This window comes from Oncorhynchus mykiss, chromosome 21 (assembly GCF_013265735.2).
Source record: "Oncorhynchus mykiss isolate Arlee chromosome 21, USDA_OmykA_1.1, whole genome shotgun sequence".
NCBI lineage: Eukaryota > Metazoa > Chordata > Actinopteri > Salmoniformes > Salmonidae > Oncorhynchus > Oncorhynchus mykiss.
Window position 1 is genome coordinate 17,504,751 of NC_048585.1, and position 21,166 is coordinate 17,525,916.

General features: G+C 45.7%; 1 protein-coding gene across 1 annotated transcript in view; it reads left to right on the forward strand.

Annotated features, from left to right (window-relative positions):
- Window positions 1–21,166, forward strand: part of LOC110499879 (staphylococcal nuclease domain-containing protein 1) — a 311,077-nt gene that overhangs the window by 160,320 nt on the left and 129,591 nt on the right. The window lies entirely within an intron of this gene.

A 21,166-nucleotide genomic window follows, 5' to 3' on the forward strand; every position in this document is an offset into this window, starting at 1 on the left:
ACATCGGGTGGTGTAGGTGTCTTGGAGAGCAGGTAGTTTTCGCCCGGTGATGCGTTGTGCAGACCTCACTACCCTCTGGAGAGCCTTGCAGTTGTGGACGGAGCAGTTGCCGTACCAGGCGGTGAAAGTTTGAGTGTTTTCGGTGACAAGCCAAATTTCTTCAGCCTCCTGGCGCTGGCGCTGTTCCGCCTTCTTCACCACGCTGTCTGTGTGGGTGGACCATTTCAGTTTGTCCGTGATGTCTACGCCGAGGAACTTAAACCTTTCCACCTTCTCCACTACTGTCCTGTTGATGTGGATAGGGGGGTGCTCCCTCTGCTGTTTCCTGTAGTACACGATCATCTCCTTTGTTTTGTTGACGTTGAGTGTGAGGTTATTTTCCTGACACCACACTCCGAGTGCCCTCACCTCCTCGCTGTAGGCAGTCTCGTCATTGTTGGTAATCAAGCCTATCACTGTAGTGTCATCTGCAAACTTGATGATTGAGTTGGAGGCGTACTTGGCCACGCAGTCATGAGTGAACAGGGAGTACAGGAGGAGGCTGAGAACGCACCTTTGTGGGGCCCCAGTGTTGAGGATCAGCGGGGTGGAGATGTTGTTTCCTACCTTCACCACCTGGGAGCAGCCCGTCAGGAAGTCCAGGACCCAGTTGCACAGGGCGGGGTTCAGACTCAGGGTCTCGAGCGTCATAACAAGTTTGGAGGGCACTATGGTGTTAAATGCTGAGCTGTAGTCGATGAACAGCATTCTTACAAAGGTATTCCTCTTGTCCAGATGGGTTAGTGCAGTGTGATTGCGTCGTCTGTGGACCTATTGGGGCGGTAAGCAAATTGGAGTGGTTCTAGGGTGTCAGGTAGGGTGGAGATGATATGATCCTTGACTAGTCTCTCAAAGCACTTCATGTTGAAGGAATTGAGTGCTACGGGGTGGCGATAGTTGTTTAGCTCAGTTACCTTAGCTTTCTTGGGAACAGGAACAATTGTGGCCCTCTTCAAGCATGTGGGAACAGCAGACTGGGATAGGGAGAGATTGAATACGTCCGTAACACGGACCCCTAGGATGCGGCTAGGGATGCCTTGCGAGGGTTAACACGTTTAAATGTTTTACTCACGTTAGCTGCAGTGAAGGAGAGCCCATAGGTTTTGGTAGCGAGCCATGTCAGTGGCACTGTATTGTCCTCAAAGCTAATACATTTGCTCACCGAATCAGTGTATACATCAATGTATACATCAATAAGGCTATCCGGAACATATCCCAGTCCAAGGGATCAAAGCAATCTTTAAGTGTGGAATCCGATTGGTCAGACCATCGTTAGAACAGACCTGAGCAGGGGCGTTTCCTGTTTTAGTTTCCGTCTATAGGTTGGGAGCAACAAAATAGAGTCGTTGTCAGTTTTGCCGGAAGGAGGGCGGGGCAGGGCTTTGTATGCGTTGCGGAAGTTAGAGTAACAATGATCCAGGGTTTTGCCAGCCCAGGTCACGCATTCGATATGCTGATAAAATTTAGCGAGCGTTGTTTTCAGATTAGCCTTGTTAAAATCCCCAGCTACAATAAATGCAGCCTCAGGATATGTGGTTTCCAGTTTACATAGAGTCCAATGAACTTGTGTCAGGGCCGTTGAGGTGTCTGCTTGAGGGGAGATATACACGGCTGTGATTATAATCAAAGTGAATTCTCTTGGTAGATAATGCGGTCGGCATTTGATTGTAAGGAATTCTAGGTCAGGTTGAACAAAAGGACTTGAGTTCCTGTATGTTGTTATGATCACACCACGACTTGTTAATCATAAAGCATACACCCCCACCCTTCTTACCAGAGAGATGTTTGTTTCCGTCAGCACGATGTGTGAAGAAACCGGGTGGGTGTACCGATTCGAACGTATCCCGAGTGAGCCATGATTCCGTGAAACAGAGAATTTCGCCTACCTTGTTGTCAAAAGACTGGACATTGGCGGGTAGTATACTCGGAGCCTGACCAGAATATCGCTCCGTCTGCCCCTTCTGCGGCGCTGTTGTTTTGGGTCACCTGCTGGGATCCGATCCATTGTCCTGGGTGGTGGTCCAAACAGAGGACCCACTTTGGGAAAGTCATATTCCTGGTCGTAATGTTGTTAAGTTGACGTTATATCTGATATTTATTCCCGGCTGTATGTAATAAGACTTAAGATTTCCTGGGGTAACAGTATAAGAAATAATACATTAAAAATGAAATACTGCATAGTTTCCTAGGAACACGAAGTGAGGCGACCATCTATGTGGGCCCCATATCTGGCTCATCTTTAGAACAACTAGGCTAGGTGCTAGACTTTTCAAGCATGAACTGAATACAAACCTAATCAAATGTATTTATATAGCCCTTCTTACATCAGCTGATATCTCAAAGTGCTGTACAGAAACCCAGCCTAAAACCCCAAACAGCATGCAATGCATGTGTAGAAGCACAGAGGCTAGGAAAAACTCCCTAGAAAGGCCCAAAACCTAGGAAGAAACCTAGAGGAACCAGGCTATGAGTGGTGGCCAGTCCTCTTCTGGCTCTACAATCCTCCAACCAACATTTTTGTCTGCATGCGGCTCCTCCTCTGGTTTTATTAGGGTTTTCATCCAACCCTCATTATACCTAGCTACAGGGCCCTACTTTGTCTGCTGAGAGTGGTATAAGTTTAATGTGTTTCACTGCATCGTCGCGTTTGCCTCCTTAATGTCAAGTGCTGAATGTGGACATTGCTGCGAGCCAACTTGGCAACGTGCTGTTTTAAACCTAACTTGTCCCTGGTCCTGCTGGCTCGTTTGGCTTGAGCACTCTCCCTCCTAATTGAAATGGTCGTACATTAACAACAGCAGGTGTGTTTAAAGCACTTTAGCGGCCGGGAAGTGGCAGCACGGTTTAAAGGCCCAATGCATACATTTTTTTATAACAATATCAAATAATTTGTCTAATAATGAAGTACCTTGCTGTAATATATTTCCATTAATATAGGCAAAAATGGCTTTTTAGGAAAACAGTATTTCTCAAGCAAGAAGTTTGCTATGATTTTCTGGGAGTGGCCCGAGTGGGGAGGGGAAAATAAGGTTTAGAACTCTGTTATTGGTCTATTATCCAATTTACCACATGGTAATGTCACCATGGAAAGCCAAAACTCCTACCCATGCAAACCTGCTGTGTAAGTTGTATTTTCAACCAGCAACTATCAGGAAATAACACTGATCAAATTGTTTTACACTTTTAAAGTGTTAGTTTTATCAGCTATTGATACAAAACACTGTAAAATCTCAATTTTAACTACACTGGGCCTTTTAAGGGGGTCTTTGCTTTCTCGTGTGTTTGGGTCTCTCTCTCTTTCTCTCTCTCTGTGTGCATCTGCAGCCCCCATGGGGCGTCCAAGACCTGCCGTTACGTAACACTTGGTACCGTTATCCTAACAGTGTTACGCAACGGAGCTTAGTCAGCGAGTGGTGACATGGCCCGTCAATTAACCTCACTCTGACTAACCACACCCCTCGGCCCCTCTGGCTTGTCGCTTTTGCTCTCCCCCCTCAGGTCTCCCCCTCAGGTCTCCCCCCTCAGGTCTCCCCCCTCAGGTCTCCCCCCTCAGCTCTCCCCCCTCAGGTCTCCCCCCTCAGGTCTCCCCCCTCAGGTCTCCCCCCTCAGCTCTCCTCCTCAGCTCTCCCTCCTCAGCTCTCCCCCCTCAGCTCTCCCCCCTCAGCTCTCCCCCCTCAGCTCTCCCCTTCAGCTCTCCCCCTCAGGTCTCCCCCCTCAGCTCTCCCCCTCAGGTCTCCCCCCTCAGCTCTCCCCCTCAGGTCTCCCCCCTCAGCTCTCCCCCTCAGGTCTCCCCCCTCAGATCTCCCCCTCAGCTCTCCCCCTCAGGTCTCCCCCCTCAGCTCTCCCCCCTCAGCTCTCCCCCTCAGGTCTCCCCCCTCAGCTCTCCCCCCTCAGCTCTCCCCCCTCAGCTCTCCCCCTCAGCTCTCCTCCTCAGCTCTCCCTCCTCAGCTCTCCCCCTCAGGTCTCCCCCCTCAGCTCTCCCCCCTCAGCTCTCCCCCCTCAGCTCTCCCCCCTCAGCTCTCCCCCTCAGCTCTCCCCCCTCAGCTCTCCCCCTCAGGTCTCCCCCCTCAGGTCTCCCCCCTCAGGTCTCCCCCTCAGCTCTCCCCCCTCAGCTCTCCCCCCTCAGCTCTCCCCCCTCAGCTCTCCCCCCTCAGCTCTCCCCCCTCAGCTCTCCCCCTCAGGTCTCCCCCTCAGCTCTCCCCCCTCAGCTCTCCCCCCTCAGCTCTCCCCCCTCAGCTCTCCCCCTCAGCTCTCCCCCCTCAGCTCTCCCCCTCAGGTCTCCCCCCTCAGGTCTCCCCCCTCAGGTCTCCCCCTCAGCTCTCCCCCCTCAGCTCTCCCCCCTCAGCTCTCCCCCCTCAGCTCTCCCCCCTCAGGTCTCCCCCCTCAGCTCTCCCCCTCAGGTCTCCCCCTCAGCTCTCCCCCCTCAGCTCTCCCCCCTCAGCTCTCCCCCTCACGTCTCCCCCCTCAGCTCTCCTCCTCAGCTCTCCTCCTCAGCTCTACTCCTCAGCTCTCCTCCTCAGCTCTCCTCCTCAGCTCTCCCCCCTCAGCTCTCCTCCTCAGCTCTCCTCCTCAGCTCTCCCCCTCAGCCATCACTGTGTGTTAATACTGTACTACACTCTGTTTATTCTAATGCATTACATGTAATCCAGAAGCGGCAGGCAGGTTAAGCAGGCCCACAGTGACGCCACTGATTTGATGAACGTGCAACCTTTTGACTGGCGACGACGAGGAGGGAATGTTCGCTAGCTCCTTTCTTGGAGTGGAGGAGCAGGTGTGTGTGTGTGTTGCTGTCTTGCTGTCGTTCTCTCTCTCCATGTCTCAACTCAGTCTCTTCCTCTCAATTCAATTCAAGTGGCTTTATTGGCATGGAAAACATATGTTAACATTGCCTCTCTCTTCTCACTCTCCCCTTCCCCTCTTTCCTTCCCTCCCTCCTGATTCTCCAGTCAGAGCATGTCTTTACCCAGGCAGCCTGATTAGCAGCATCTGTTTATCCTGCAGTCTTCTGGGGGAGGAAGGAGGGGAAGAGGAGAGACAAAAGAAAACTATTTCTCCTTCATCACTCTCCTCCCGTCATCCCTCACTATTCCTCCTCTCCTCTCTCTCTCTTTCTCCCTTGTCTCCTCATTATGGTGCCTGTTCCAAGGCCAGGCCTTTTTTTTACACTCTAGTCAATCGCTTCTTCCCCCCCGACCACAGAGAGCAGAGGAGCACTGCTAGCAACAAAGATGAGCAGAAGGATGGTGTCACATTGAAAATCATTTTATTTTATGGCTTACCTCAGCAGAAATGTTAACCGACCCAGGGTGATGGAGGCAGATAAGGGACAGTAATACTGGGAGGAAGTGGAGGAAAGTGGAAAGAAGGATTGTGTTGGCAGCTAAAAGGGGTTTGTTTTGGATAGCGGCGTGGTAGAGCAGTTTTGCTATCTTTAGCAAATTTAGCACGGTGTTGCTAGCTATGTGTCCAATGCCAAGAACAATGTTAGCACGATACATGCTACGCCGTACGGCGATAGCATTAGTGTCTTGCATGTTCTTCCAAAGGAGAAACACTTCAGCAATAAGCTAGCCTGCTAGCTCTTGCTGCTTCAGACCTTTTCGTCTCTACCTCGGGAATGTCAGCTCAAGGCTAAAGCCACACGCTAGGCGGCCATGTTTGAGCTGATAGAAAGCTCCTTCTCTGTTCCACACACTCTCTCCTCTAAAGCTCCTTGACTAGAACTAATCACTCCTAGCCAGGCGCCCAGAGAGGCTACAAGCACCGCACCGCTCCCACCCCCCCTCGTATTCCATCCCACCTCCACTTCGGATAACCGTTCTTGGGTACACGCGCGGCGAGGTGTTCCTGGCTGGTTCGCGGGCATCGAGAGACGGAAGGCTGTAATCCCATTTGGGAAACGCCACACTCTCCGCTGGTGATTAGATTACAGTAGCACAGTGCTGCTGTTGTCGTGAGCTTCGTGTCTCAAACGTCCAGGCCCCTTTAAAAACAGCAGTGGAAGTAGTATTTGACCTCCCTACCATTACTGTGGGAAGGCCCACACGACTGTCTGACTCCAGACTGTAGGCTGGGACTGTGTGAGCCTGGTGAGCTTAGTTTACCTCTCGACATGGATGTGTGTGTGTGTGTGTGTGTGATTGGATCAGAGGGGCCTCACCTCATTTGTTGATTGGCTGTTGTCTCCACGGCCGACTGGCTCCAAGTCTATTGTAGCTTTATGGGTCTGGGTACTGGCTCGTTTACTACACTCCTCCAAATTAGAGGGCTCTGATTGGATCAAGGGGGACCAGTCTGATTTGGTGATTTGGCTGTTGACTGGTGGGTGAAAAGTTCACTTCCCATGTCTGATGTTTGTAGCCTAGCTGGGTTGTAGAGTAGGGACGGAGTATGTTGTGTTGTACAAGGGAGGAGGTAGGAATTATGCACCTTAATTACAGCAATGGAGATGTAATTGGTACATCCATGGTGCAACCATTTGGGATTTATCCATGGTTTTTATTAATCTTTTCACACTATTTTGAGTCCCTGCACAACCATTGTTATATAAATGGGGTTTCGTAGTTATTTATTTTGACCCTTGCGGTGTGTTGATATGTATTGTATTTGCAGCATTGTTTAGGGCAGAAAAATGGGATAGAGAAGCTCTCCCCTCACTAGTCTCTGGCCCCACCCCCATCTCCAGTGACACGCTCCTTCACCAACCAGCCCTCGCAACAGGCAGCGCTCTACTCCTGTTTCTCTGACAACCGTTTGAAACGGACAAAAGGGCACGCTGAAAAATGTTTTTTTTTTTCCTCCTACACTCTCCCCCTCTTTTCTTATTTTCTTCTTCACCCTCGCTCTCTCCGCCTGTCAGGCCGGAGGACAGAAAAGGCCTTTTGATTGTCGTTGGCGTACGGCGTTCTAGCGTTGTCACGGGGAGAACGGGGTCCAGACAAATGATGATGGGCTCATCCTGATTGCCTTCACCTCTCGTCGCAGCACCACTGTTTCTCCAGAGTTCAGTCAAACAGCACTGCCATGCCAGATATGTCATCCTTCAGGTGCTAAGGCTGTTTTTCCCCTCCCTCACCTTCCTCTCTTTTTGGGGTGGGGGGGTTGTTTTGACACCCTTTGAGGTGGTTTTGGAGGGTTGGCGACTCGTTTACGTTCATATTCTGATTAGGAAAGGAAACCCGTCCCCGTTGGGGAAATGTATCCCAACAAAGTCTTGGCTGCTGAAAAGCCTGGAATGAATCAATTATGTTCATGTTCATGTTGGTTTAGGAAAGATTGACTGTCTTCTGCTGAACTCTCACAAATTTAGTCTTGACCCTTTTGGTTATCCTGCTTTGTGGTTTTATTTTTGCAGCGAATCTCTCAGCAATATCCATGATTCTCCACTTCTTCTCGCCAACCTTTGTTTAATGATGCTGAGAATCCAATCAAGTTCGGAGTGAGAATAGTCCTTGGCCTTAGCATTAATCACATTTTAAGTCCAGTGCTATCAACACACTATTTCTCTTACTCTCTCTCTCTCTCTGGACTCCACTCTTTCTGGGGTCTATCCAATTTCCAGTTCCCTCCCAAAGGCTTCTTTAATGATCCTAATGAACTTCCTTCCAGTTCACCATCCATGTGGCTGTGAAGTGCATTTTCTATCACCCTAAAAGGGACAACCACTATCTATACAAAAGCCTGCTAGAACTTGTTGTCACCCCTTAAAGTAACTGTCCAGTGAAAATCTCACTTTTAAAAGTTATGTTAACATACCCAAATAACGTTGTTGACTCATCCTATACTCGTATTTGTGGCAAAATCATGCATTTGATTTAAAAAAAACACTTCAAAAACACCACCTCAGACTTGTATCTCAAACAGTTTGTCATCACTCGCATGAATATCTTTAATGACCAGTGTACGCCCACACTATTCCAATACAGAAAAGCTGCTTTTTTACATACTTCTAAACAACTTGGAAAGAGAACTATTTCACTGATAATGTAATGACTTATAGGTCATATTTCATAGAAATCTGGAAATACTGGACAGTTACTTTAAAGGTGCAACCTGTAACTTTATTTATGACCAAATGACTGCACTTATTTTTATAAACGGGGGTGAGTAGTGGCACATGAAACAATTTAGTCTATTTCAGGTTCTTGGCTGAGTGAGTTTTTGTAGTACCTTAATTTTCCAGATCCATAGTGTCATTTCTTTCTCCATTCTATACCGTTGTGATATTGACATTTTAACATGCGTTTGTTTACAGCTCCCACTTCCTGCAGCTCCATTGGGAATGCTTGTGGCCCCCATATGTGATATTAGCCAGCTTGATATGCGTGGACCCAGTGTTACGTTCACCTTTTAACTTGGATGGTTCTGTTCTACTTTGTCAATAGTAGCTGTAACTGGACTGGATTACTTACTATAACTCTATTACTAACCAGATCTACAAATAACTTCAGTTGACCACATGTATTACGCTGTAACGTTTTTATTGTAAGGGAAATGAAAATAGGCTATACGTTTTTCAGTAGGGCCTTAAAGAATCTGTGTGTAGGGCCTTAAAGAATGTGCCCTTGAGCAAGGCACTTACCCCTAATTTGTTCGAGGCACCGTACTACTATGGCTGACTCTGTAATACAACACATTTCACTTCACCATTTGTTTTTATTATCGGAAACATTTCCCTGCTTCTATCTAAACGAAAAACTATCGTTATATTTTTACATGGATATATACTATACATACAAACGTATGTGGACACCCCTTCAAAGTAGTGGATTCGTCTATTTCAGTCACAACCGTTACTGACCGGTGTATCAGATGGCAGTAGAATGAACGAATGAATCAACGGCTCAGCCACAACGTGGTAGGCCGCCGGGTGGTGAAGCGCGTAACGCGTAAAATCCTCTGTTCTTTGTTTGAAACACTCACTACAGAGTTCCAAACTGCCTCTGAAAGCAACATCAGCACAATAACTGTTCGTTCGCAGCTTCATGAAATGGGTTTCCATGGCTGAGCAGCTGCACACAAGCCTAAGATCACCATCCGCAATGCCAAGCACCAGCTAGAATGGTATAAGGCTCGGCGCCATTGGAGCACCATCTGGCAGTCCAACAGATGAATCTGGATTTGGCGGATGCCAGGAGGACTCTACCTGCCCGAATGCATCGTGCCAACTGTAAAGGTTGGAGGAGGAATAATGGTCTTGGGCTGTTTTTCATGGTTTGGGCTACTACCCTTTGTTTCCAGTGAAGGGAATTCTTAACGTTACAGCAAACAATAACATTCTAGACGATTCTCTGTTTCCAACTTTGTAGCAACAGTTTGGGGAAGGCCCTTGCCTGTTTCAGCATGACAAGGACCCTGTTGCACAAAGCGTGGTCCAAACAGAAATGGTTTGTCCAGATCGGTATGGAAGAACTTGACTGGCTTGCACAGAGCCCTGACTTCAACCCCATCGAACACCTTTGGGATGAATTTGAAAGCCAAATCGCCCAACATCAGCACCCGACCTCACTAATGCTCTTGAGGCTGATTGGAAGCAAGTTTGCGCAGCAATGTTCCAACATCTAGTGGAAAGGGGCTGTTATGGCAGCAAAGGGGTGACCAACTCCATATTAATACCCATGATTTTGGAATGAGATGTTCGACCAGAGGCTGTCCACATACTTTTGGTCAAGTAGTGTAATTCCATAAATGTTTCATGCAATTCATCCTTTACAATTGCAAATGTACTATTCATCAAGCTTTGAGGACACCCGGCAACATTCTCAACTTTCTCTAGCGGTACCTATAGGCTGAAAGGCCCAGCGGTTCTGGTGTTAACAGACTGATTGCAGTTATTACTGTTATTGATTTTAATAACCAGGCTGTTAGAGCCCATCCAAAGCCACTCTGCTTTCTATCGAGCTTCATGGCTGCTGAAAACATTTACAGGCACTGCGATAGTCGCCTAAATCGCCTTTATCAAGCCCCGTGCTCTCGTTTCTTGGTCCCGTGTAGCTCAGTTAGTAGAGCATGGTACTTGCAACACCAGGGTTGTGGGTTCGATTCCCACGTGGGACCAGTAGGAAAGAAGTATGAACATGTATGCACTCACTACTGTAGGTAGTTGCTAAATGACTCAAATATATAACATAGTCATTCCCACACTGTTCGACTCATCGTTCTTTATTGAGATTTGTATTTAACTTTCGTCATGTAAAGATTTTGCCCCTCATGTTACTCAATGGCTATCTCCCCGCCTCCCAATGTATAGGTTTGTGTGCTCTCTCCCTCCCCTACAATCCCCCCCCACCCCTTCCCTCTCTCCGTGTGCCCCCGAGCGTAACCATAGAGAAACAGATGGATCACACCACAAACAGGGTGGTTCTTGGTAGGCTAACAGAGAGGGAGGGGGTCTCCTCTTCATAATTGATTGCTACACACACGCACGCGCTCACACACACACACACACAGCCATCTAGGTCAGTTGGATGGCACACCCTGGGCCCGGAGTGTGATCGACTCAGTATTGACCCAGTGAGAGGCTATGCGTTCTGCTTTTGGCTGAAGGCTTCATACGTCTTTCAATGCCCAGCTATCTAGTCTTCTCTCTCTCTCTCTCTTTCAACACCCAGTTATCTAGTCTTCTCTCTCTCTTTGAACACCCAGCTATCTAGTCTTCTCTCTCTCTCTTTCAACACCCAGCTATCTAGTCTTCTCTCTCTCTCTCTTTCAACACCCAGCTATCTAGTCTTCTCTCTCTCTGTCTTTCAACACCCAGCTATCTAGTCTTCTCTCTCTCTCTCTCTCTCTCTCTCTCTTTCAACACCCAGCTATCTAGTCTTCTCTCTCTCTCTCTTTCAACACCCAGCTATCTAGTCTTCTCTCTCTCTGTCTTTCAACGCCCAGCTATCTAGTCTTCTCTCTCTCTCTTTCAACACCCAGCTATCTAGTCTTCTCTCTCTCTCTCTTTCAACACCCAGCTATCTAGTCTTCTCTCTCTGTCTTTCAACGCCCAGCTATCTGGTCTTCTCTCTCTCTTTCAATGCCCAGCTATCTAGTCTTCTCTCTCTGTCTTTCAATGCCCAGCTATCTAGTCTTCTCTCACACGTCTCTCTCGCTGTCACTCTTTTACTCTCTCTCTTTCTCGTTCTCCATTCTTCCTGCTCGTTGTCTCTTCACACACTCACATTCCCAGTTACTGTACACTCATTTATCTAACCTTCTCTCTCTCTCTCTCCCTCTCTCTCCACCCCCAATTTTCCCCACCAATATTTGCATACTAAAATTGCCACTGGTGATGGGAGAACTCAACCAATTTTTTTAGATGCAAAGCCACTACACAACATTTTATTGGGCCTTTGTTGTCTAAAAAGGAAGGAAAATACATGGATCCACTTTTATTGACAATATACGACTCACAGACAATGCATTGCGCAAAAAAACAACCCTTGCAATATCAACTGGAATTGCATGGGTCTATTTATGAACTTCTTTGTTGAAAACTAATATTTGAATGGGAAGAGTCTGTCACTAGCAAACATGGTTACAGACCCAACAACATTATATCGTATCCCTTACTCATGGTTACAGACCCAACAACATTATATAGTATCCCCTCCTCATGGTTACAGACCCAACAACATTATATCGTATCACTTCCTCATGGTTACAGACCCAACAACATTATATCGTATCCCTTACTCATGGTTACAGACCCAACAACATTATATAGTATCCCCTCCTCATGGTTACAGACCCAACAACATTATATCGTATCCCTTACTCATGGTTACAGACCCAACAACATTATATAGTATCCCCTCCTCATGGTTACAGACCCAACAACATTATATCGTATCACTTCCTCATGGTTACAGACCCAACAACATTATATAGTATCCCCTCATGGTTACAGACCCAACAACAATATATAGTATCCCCTCCTCATGGTTACAGACCCAACAACATTATATAGTATCCTTTCCTCGTGGTTACAGACCCTCCTCATGGTTACAGACCCAACAACATTATATAGTATCCCCTCCTCATGGTTACAGACCCAACAACATTATATAGTATCCCCTCCTCATGGTTACAGACCCAACAACATTATATAGTATCCCTTCCTCATGGTTACAGACCCAACAACATTATATAGTATCCCCTCCTCATGGTTACAAACCCGGCAACATTATATAGTATCCCCTCCTCATGGTTACAGACCCAACAACATTATATAGTATCCTTTCCTCATGGTTACAGACCCAACAACATTATATAGTATCCCTTCCTCATGGTTACAGACCCTCCTCATGGTTACAGACCCAACCACATTATATAGTATCCCCTCCTCATGGTTACAGACCCAACAACATTATATAGTATCCTTTCCTCATGGTTACAGACCCAACAACATTTTATAGTATCCCCCCCTCATGGTTACAGACCCAACAACATTATATAGTATCCCCTCCTCATGGTTACAGACCCAACAACATTATATAGTATCCCTTCCTCATGGTTACAGACCCAACAACATTATATAGTATCCCCCCCTCATGGTTACAGACCCAACAACATTATATAGTATCCCCTCCTCATGGTTACAGACCCAACAACATTATATAGTATCCCTTCCTCATGGTTACAGACCCAACAACATTATATAGTATCCATTCCTCATGGTTACAGACCCAACAACATTATAAAGTATCCCCTCCTCATGGTTACAAACCCAACAACATTATATAGTATCCCCTCATGGTTACAGACCCAACAACATTATATAGTATCCCTTCCTCATGGTTACAGACCCAACAACATTATATAGTATCCCCTCCTCATGGTTACAGACCCAACAACATTATATAGTATCCCTTCCTCATGGTTACAGACCCAACAACATTATATAGTATCCCTTCCTCATGGTTACAGACCCAACAACATTATAAAGTATCCATTCCTCATGGTTACAGACCCAACAACATTATATAGTATCCCCTCATGGTTACAGACCCAACAACATTATATAGTATCCCCTCCTCATGGTTACAGACCCAACAACATTATATAGTATCCCTTCCTCATGGTTACAGACCCAACAACATTATATAGTATCCCCTCATGGTTACAGACCCAACAACAATATATAGTATCCCCTCCTCATGGTTACAGACCCAACAACATTATATAGTATCCCTTCCTCATGGTTACAGACCCAACAACATTATATAGTATCCCTTCCTCATGGTTACAGACCCAACATCATTATATAGTATCCCTTCCTCATGGTTACAGACCCTCCTCATGGTTACAGACCCAACAACATTGTATAGTATCCCCTCCTCATGGTTACAGACCCAACAACATTATAGTGTCCCCTCCTCATGGAGAAAAGCACATGAGCTAATTATAATACACAAAGTATACAAAACAGTGAAATCATTCCAACATTGCCTAAAATGATTAATAAGATCCTAAAGAGAGAAATCTATATTAGCAATATAACAATTGAGATGTACAAACTATGGCATACGGGAACGATGAGTGGATAAGTGGCAAGTCGTAATTTCTATTAAGACATTAATGAGCGAGTAGTCTAATTAATTGTTCAGCACTTTTGAAATGTACAGGGGCAGAATTCAGAACATGGGCCGTTCTTACAGTATTCTCCCTGTACACCAAGTCAGAACTGGATGATTTAAAAAAGGGGGCATATAAGCAGACAATGAAAGCTCTTACAGTATTCTACGATGACATTTCTCTAGAACAGGCTGTAGTTTACATGTGCATCACCAAGTCAAAACAGTAGGGTAAGTTCTGAGGGGTAGACGGACAAAACTCTTAGGCTGAGACACATAGGCTCCTAACAGCTTACTACACAACATACAATTAGTAGTATTTTCTTAGCTACAGTATACATATCTCTCTGGCATATGACATCATTGATGCAGCCGTATACAATACATGTTTTTGACCGTTGTTGTGCTGTGCTTACTTGAAGGAGGCGAGGCAGTCCTTCTTGTGGGCTTTGTCATCAGTCTTGCATTCTCTGGATTTAGGGTGCTTTCAAAATAGTTTTTTTCCCGAGTTCCCAGCTATGTGGAATCATGATGTTAGTGATCTTCAGGTCGGAGCTCTAGAAAGAGGCCAGCGTTCCCGACATGGAATTCCGAGTTGAATGACCATTCAAAACATATGTTTCCAATCTGAAGCTGTTTTTTTCCCTAGTTCCCAGTTGTCTTGAACGCACTGAAGTCTGAGATTTCCCAGTTATTAGTATCCAGTTGTTTTGAATGCGGCTGAAGTCATGCTGGATTGACTGAATGGCAAATGTTTTCAACCTTTTCTGTCCCATGTTGTTGCGTGTGAATGTTTATCCTTATAAGTTTGGAAAATAGACCCTTCAGACTTAATGTTTTAAATCCTTAAACCCAGACATGGACCACACACAAATCAAATTTATTTATAAAGCCCTTCTTACATCAGCTGATATCTCAAAGTGCTGTACAGAAACCCAGTCTAAAACCCCAAACAGCAAGCAATGCAGGTGTAGAAGCACGGTGGCTAGGAAAAACTCCCTAGAAAGGCCAAAACCTAGGAAGAAACCTAGAGAGGAACCAGGCTATGAGGGGTGGCCAGTCCTCTTCTGGTTGTGCCGGGTGGAGATTATAACAGAACATGACCAAGATGTTCAAATGTTCATAGATGACCAGCATGGTCAAATAATAATAATCACAGTAGTTGTCGAGGGTGCAACAGGTCAGCACCTTAGGAGTAAATGTCAGTTGGCTTTTCATAGCCGATCATTAAGAGTATCACTCCTGCTGTCTCTAGAGAGTTGAAAACAGCAGGTCTGGGACAGGTAGCACGTCCGGTGAACAGGTCAGGATTCCATAGCCGCAGGCAGAACAGTTGAAACTGGAGCAGCAGCACGGCCAGGTGGACTGGGGACAGCAAGGAGTCATCATGCCAGGTAGTCCTGAGGCATGGTCCTAGGGCTCAGGTCCTCCGAGAGAGAGAAATAAAGAGCGAATTAGAGAGAGAAAGTGAATTAGAGAGAGCATACTTAAATTCACACAGGACACCGGATAAGACAGGAGAAGTACTCCAGATATAACAGACTGACCCTACCCCCCGACACATAAACTTCTGCAGCATAAATATTGGAGGCTGAGACAGGAGGGGTCAGGAGACACTGTGGCCCCATCCGATGATATCCCCGGACAGGGCCAAACAGGCAGGATATAACCCCACCCACTTTGCCAAAGCACAGCCCTCACACCACTAAAGGGATATCTTCAACCACCAACTTACCATAGAAGAGCACCATTAAGCCAGGGACTCAGCCCCCGTAATAGGGTTAGAGGCAGAGAATCCCAGTGGAGAGAGGTGAACCGGCTAGGCAAAGACAGCAAGGGCGGTTCGTTGCTCCAGAGCCTTTCCATTCATCTTCACACTCCTGGGCCAGACTACACTCAATCATATGACCTACTGAAGAGATGAGTCTTCAGTAAAGACTTAAAGGTTGAGACCGAGTCTGCGTGTCTCACATGGGAAGGCAGACCATTCCATAAAAAATTGAGTTCTATAGGAGAAAGCCCTGCCTCCAGCTGTTTGCTTACAAATTCTAGGGACAATTAGGAGGCCTGCGTCTTATAACCTTAGCGTACGTGTAGGTATGTACGGCAGGACCAAATCGGAAAGATGGGTAGGAGCAAGCCCATGTAATGCTTTGTAGGTTAGCAGTAAAACCTTAATCAGCCCTTGCCTTAACAGGAAACCAGTGTAGGGAGGCTAGCACTGGAGTAATATGCTAAATATTTGTTGGTTCTAGTCAGGATTCTAGCAGCCGTATTTAGCACTACCTGAAGTTTATTTAGTGCTTTATCCGGGTAGCCGGAAAGTAGAGCATTGCAGTAGTCTAACCTAGAAGTAACAAAAGCATGGATTCATTTTTCTGCATCATTTTTGGACAGAAAGTTTCTGATTTTTGCAATGTTACGTAGATGGGGAAAAAGCTGTCCTTGAAACAGTCTTGATATGTTTGTCAAAAGAAAGATCAGGGTCCAGAGTAACGCCGAGGTCCTTCAGTTTTATTTGAGACGACTGTACAACCATCAAGATGAATTGTCAGATTCAACAGAAGATCTTTGTTTCTTGGGACCTAGAACAAGCATCTCTGTTTTGTCTGAGTTTAAATGTAGAACGTTGGCAGCCATCAACTTCCTTATGTCTGAAACACAGGCTTCTAGCGAGGGCAATTTTGGGGCTTCACCATGTTTTATTGAAATGTACAGCTGTATGTCATTCGCATAGCAGTGAAAGTTAACATTATGTTTTCGAATGACATCCCCAACAGGTAAAATATATAGTGAAAACAATAGTGGTCCTAAAACGGAACCTTGAGGAACACAGAAATGTACAGTTGATTTGTCCGAGGACAAATCATTCACAGAGACAAACTGATATCTTTCCGACAGATAAGATCTAAACCTGGCCAGAACTTGTCCGCGTAGACCAATTTGGGTTTCCAATCTCTCCAAAAGAATGTGGTGATCGATGGTATCAAAAGCAGCACTAAGGTCTAGGAGCACGAGGACAGATGCAGAGCCTCGGTCTGACGCCATTAAAAGGTCATTTACCACCTTCACAAATGCAGTCTCAGTGCTATGATGGGGTCTAAAACCAGACTGAAGCATTTCATATACATTGTTTGTCTTCAGGAAGGCAGTGAGTTGCTGCGCAAAAGCTTTTTCAATTTTTTTTGAGAGGAATGGAAAATTCGATATAGGCCGATTCTTTTTTTATATTTTCTGGGTCAAGGTTTGGCTTTTCCAAGAGAGGCTTTATTACTGCCACTTTTAGAGAGTTTGGTACGCATCCGGTGGATAGAGAGCCGTTTATTATGTTCAACATAGGAGGGCCATGCACAGGAAGCAGCTCTTTCAGTAGTTTAGTTGGAATAGGGTCCAGTATGCAGCTTGAAGGTTTAGAGGCCATGATTATTTTCATCATTGTGTCAAGAGATATAGTACTAAAACACTTGAGTGTCTCTCTTGATCCTATGTCCTGGCAGAGTTGTGCAGACTCAGGACGACTGAGCTTTGGGGGAATACGCAGATTTAAAGAGGGGTCCGTAATTTGCTTTCTAATGATCATGATCTTTTCCTCAAAGAAGTTCATGAATTTATTACTGCTAAAGTGAAAGCCATCCTCTCTTGGGGAATGCTGCTTTTTAGTGAGCTTTGCGACAGTATCAAAAATACATTTCTGATTGTTCTTATTTTCCTCAATTAAGTTGTAAAAATAGGATGATCGAGCAGCAGTAAGGGCTCTTCGATACTGCACAGTACTGTCTTTCCAAGCTAGTCGGAAGACTTCCAGTTTGGTGTGGCTCTATTTCTGTTCCAATTTTCTGGAAGCTTGCTTCAGAGCTCGGGTATTTTCTGTATACCAGAGAGCTAGTTTCTTATAACAAATGTTTTTAGTGTTTAAGGGTGCAATTGCATCTAGGGTATTGAGCCAGGTTAAATTGAGTTCCTCAGTTAGGTGGCTAACTGATTTTTGTCCTCTGACGTCCTTGGGTAGGCAGAGGGAGTCTGGAAGGGCATCAAGGAATCTTTGGGTTGTCTGATAATTAATAGCATGACTTTTGATGCTCCTTGGTTGGGGTCTGAGCAGATTATTTGTTGCGATTGCAAACTTAATACAATGGTGGTCCGATAGTCCAGGATTATGAGGAAAAACATTAAGATCCACAACATTTAGGTTGCAAGATCGAATCCCCGAGCTGACAAGGTTAAAATCTGTCATTCTGCCCCCTGAACAAGGCAGTTAACTCACTGTTCCTAGGCCGTCATTGAAAATAAGAATTTGTTCTTAATTATCCGACTTGTCTAGTTAAATAAAGGTAAAATACAATAATTGAAAGGGATTTTCCAGTAGATTGTGGACGTGATTCATCACTGCTTGTCTAGCTAAGATTGTGAAAGTATGATGTTGACATGATCAGTCCAATCAAAGCTACAGTAGATCTGATTGGCCTGTCTGTGTGTGTGGCATTTCATCTGTTCCCCTCTTGCCAGAATACACTCACACACTCCACCTGCTCCAGGTCTAAACTAGAGACCCAGCAGAAAACCCTACAAACCCACCTGTATAGAGAGAATGGCAGTGCCAATTTGTCTTTAATTGGACACGTTTGGGAGAGAACGCCGTAATGGACGTGTCAACTTCTCCTCTAACTCATTCATGAGAGAGGGAGTGCAAAAAACTATTGCTATTTGGGCCTAAACAGAGTACAAACAGAGAGTACCTGACCACTGTGAAGGACCCAAATTTAAAATAAGTTTTGACTGTGTACAGACTCTGTGAGCATAGCCTTGCTATTGAGAAAGGCCGCCATAGGCAGACCTGGCTCTCGAGAGAAGACATCCTTAAGAGATCCTTATAGAATTCGAAAACAAACCCAATTTTGATCAACTCCCATATCTACTGGGTAAAATTCCACAGTGTGTCATCACAGCAGCAATATTTGTGACCTGTTGCCACAAGAAAAGGGCAACCAGTGAAGAACAAACACCATTATAAATACAACCCATATTTATGTTTATTTATTTTTCACATTGTTACAACACTGTATATATACATAATATGAAATTTGAAATGTCTTTATTCTTTTGGAACTTCTGTAAGTGTAATGTTTACTGTTCGTTTTTGTTTATTTAACTTTACTTGCTTTGGCAATGCTAACATATGTTTTTTCCATGCCAATTAAGCCCTTGAATTGAATTGAGAGGAAGAGATTCGTCCTTTGATCTCCTCTCCTTATCCCAGAACGAAACAGATGCTGGCATATAATAAGCACTAGAAAATGTCTTCCACCCCTCCACAACAATGGTAAATCATTTTTGTTTTCCCTGCTAACTCAGGTGGAGAGGGACGTTGGATGTTCGCCCCCCAATCAGCCTTCTGTTTCTTATTCTCCCCTTTTCGGTTATTTTCTCCTCATCCTGCTCACCTGTCATAGCCACGACAAATCGTTTAGCGGCTCGAACAGACGGTACATCCTTTCATTACAACCCGGGAGCCCTCTGCCATTTATCTCTCTCTACCTCTCTCTCTACCTCTCTCTCTACCTCTCTCTCTGTATTTTTTTCAATCGGCAGACAGGAGACTCATTCTGGGCAAACATAAATTATCTATTGATGAGGGAAACTCAATGTGAGGCAGATTCTTTTGAGTGAATTTGCCTGGGGGGGTGGGGGGGGGGGGGTCATTCATGTTTCACTGGCCTGCTAATGACCCCCGATCGTTTGGAGAGAGGGGTGCAATCGGCCCTCCATGACAGTGATGCATGGGCCTCCGAGTCACATTGATCGTCCAGGGTCCTTAGGAGCGGACATTCACACACACACACACTGCACCTTTGTAAACCTCACATGCCTGCTTTGTGTCAGAGACAAGTGCATCTAGACTATTCTGCCTACCTTTGTGTGTGTGTGTGTGTGTGTGTGTGTGACGAGACCTTCCTTCTCTAATATGAGCGCTGATTACAAGAGCAGACCACCCTAAGCAGAGTGCTGAAGGTTGATGGGACAGCAGGCTAGAGAGTAGCTATCTAGCTTAGACACACAGCGCTGTGAATGCCAGAGACTGGTCTACTGGGAGGTACAGGCCTAGTTCAGTTGAAGGCAGAGGACAAAGTGCTGTTTGAAAAGCCACATGGCAAAAGCTCTGGAGAAGTGAGAGTGAAGCTGTGGGATTTGAGGACAGAGTTGGATTTGGGGTGTGTGTGCTTGTGTCCTGCATCCAGCTCTGTGTGTGTGCTCTCGTCCAGCGCCTGTCAACATGGTGAGAGGTTAAGCAATACATGTTTATGGAGGAGCCTCTCACAGAGTTTACACACACTTCCCTCAGCACTTATCGCTGCACTCTGGGATTTCCACCTGTGCTCCCAGGCTCACCCACCCTTCCACCTCTCCCGGACTCTTAAAAACCCAGAGTGCTTCTGTGTTATTCTGCAAACGCCAGTCCTTTCCCAAGCTGTATCCTAAATGACACTATTCCCTTTGGGCCCTGGTCAGATGCAGTGTACTATATAGTCAATAGGGTGCAGTTTGAGACGCTACCCAAGCCCCCCCCCCCCCCCCCCGTTGTTGTTTAGCTAGTGGCGACTCTGTGAGGACTTTAAAGAGGTCTGAGTGATAGGTTGATATGTCGTGTTCTCAGCTCTTTTATCGTGTTGGAGCGTTAAGATGATGCTGTTGCTACAGGGCAGCAGAGCTCAACTCAGGGAACTTTATGTACTCACACACTCATCAATGTGCACACACACATCCACACACACACATCCGCACACACTATCATGCATACAGAAGGTGACCACTCTTGACAGCGCCGTATATCGACAGTGACACAGCTAACCCGAAACAAACAAGCAAACGTCTCCTCTCCCCTGGTTATTGGACACACCTGGCTGCTTCACCGCCAGAGGAAACCAAGTGGTCATGAGTCAGATGTCAGGAGATCGGTCCAGGCCAGGGAGGGCAACTCAATAGCCCTAGGCCCCTTTAGATACACATGGACAGGGCTTATGGGGAGAGGCAAATGGTCTGGATAACTGGCCCTCCTCCCTGGTCTCCCTGAGAGGCCTAGAAGGTTTCCTTTAGCCTTTGTTGTCTTCAAAAAAATATTATTATAATTAGTTTAAAATGCCTTTATTTTACTTATGGCATGTTCAGTAGAAGAAAACTCTGATGTGTTTTGGCAGCATGGCCTTCATCAGGGAGTAACCACAGCCTTTGTAGTCTCATTGATCAGGAGAATAAGAAGAGGGTTTGTTTTGTCATTTCTCTGTCTCCATCATTCAGTTTTGATAGAAACATTCCTGGTAGGGATGAACATTTCTGCAGCTTTTGCTGCCGGCTAACCGATCCTCATTAACCACTTAACAAATGCTTACATTTGTTCCAAACAGTAAAATGATGTGACCAACAGAAAATCATGCATACTAGAAACATACATTTTTCCAAATACTTAATGGGGGGGCCTAGAAACAATTTATAAACAGTAAAACAGATATGTATGAAAATACCTTCAAATAAAAGCTGACATTCTGTACTGGCGCCTAATATTAAGCATTCTA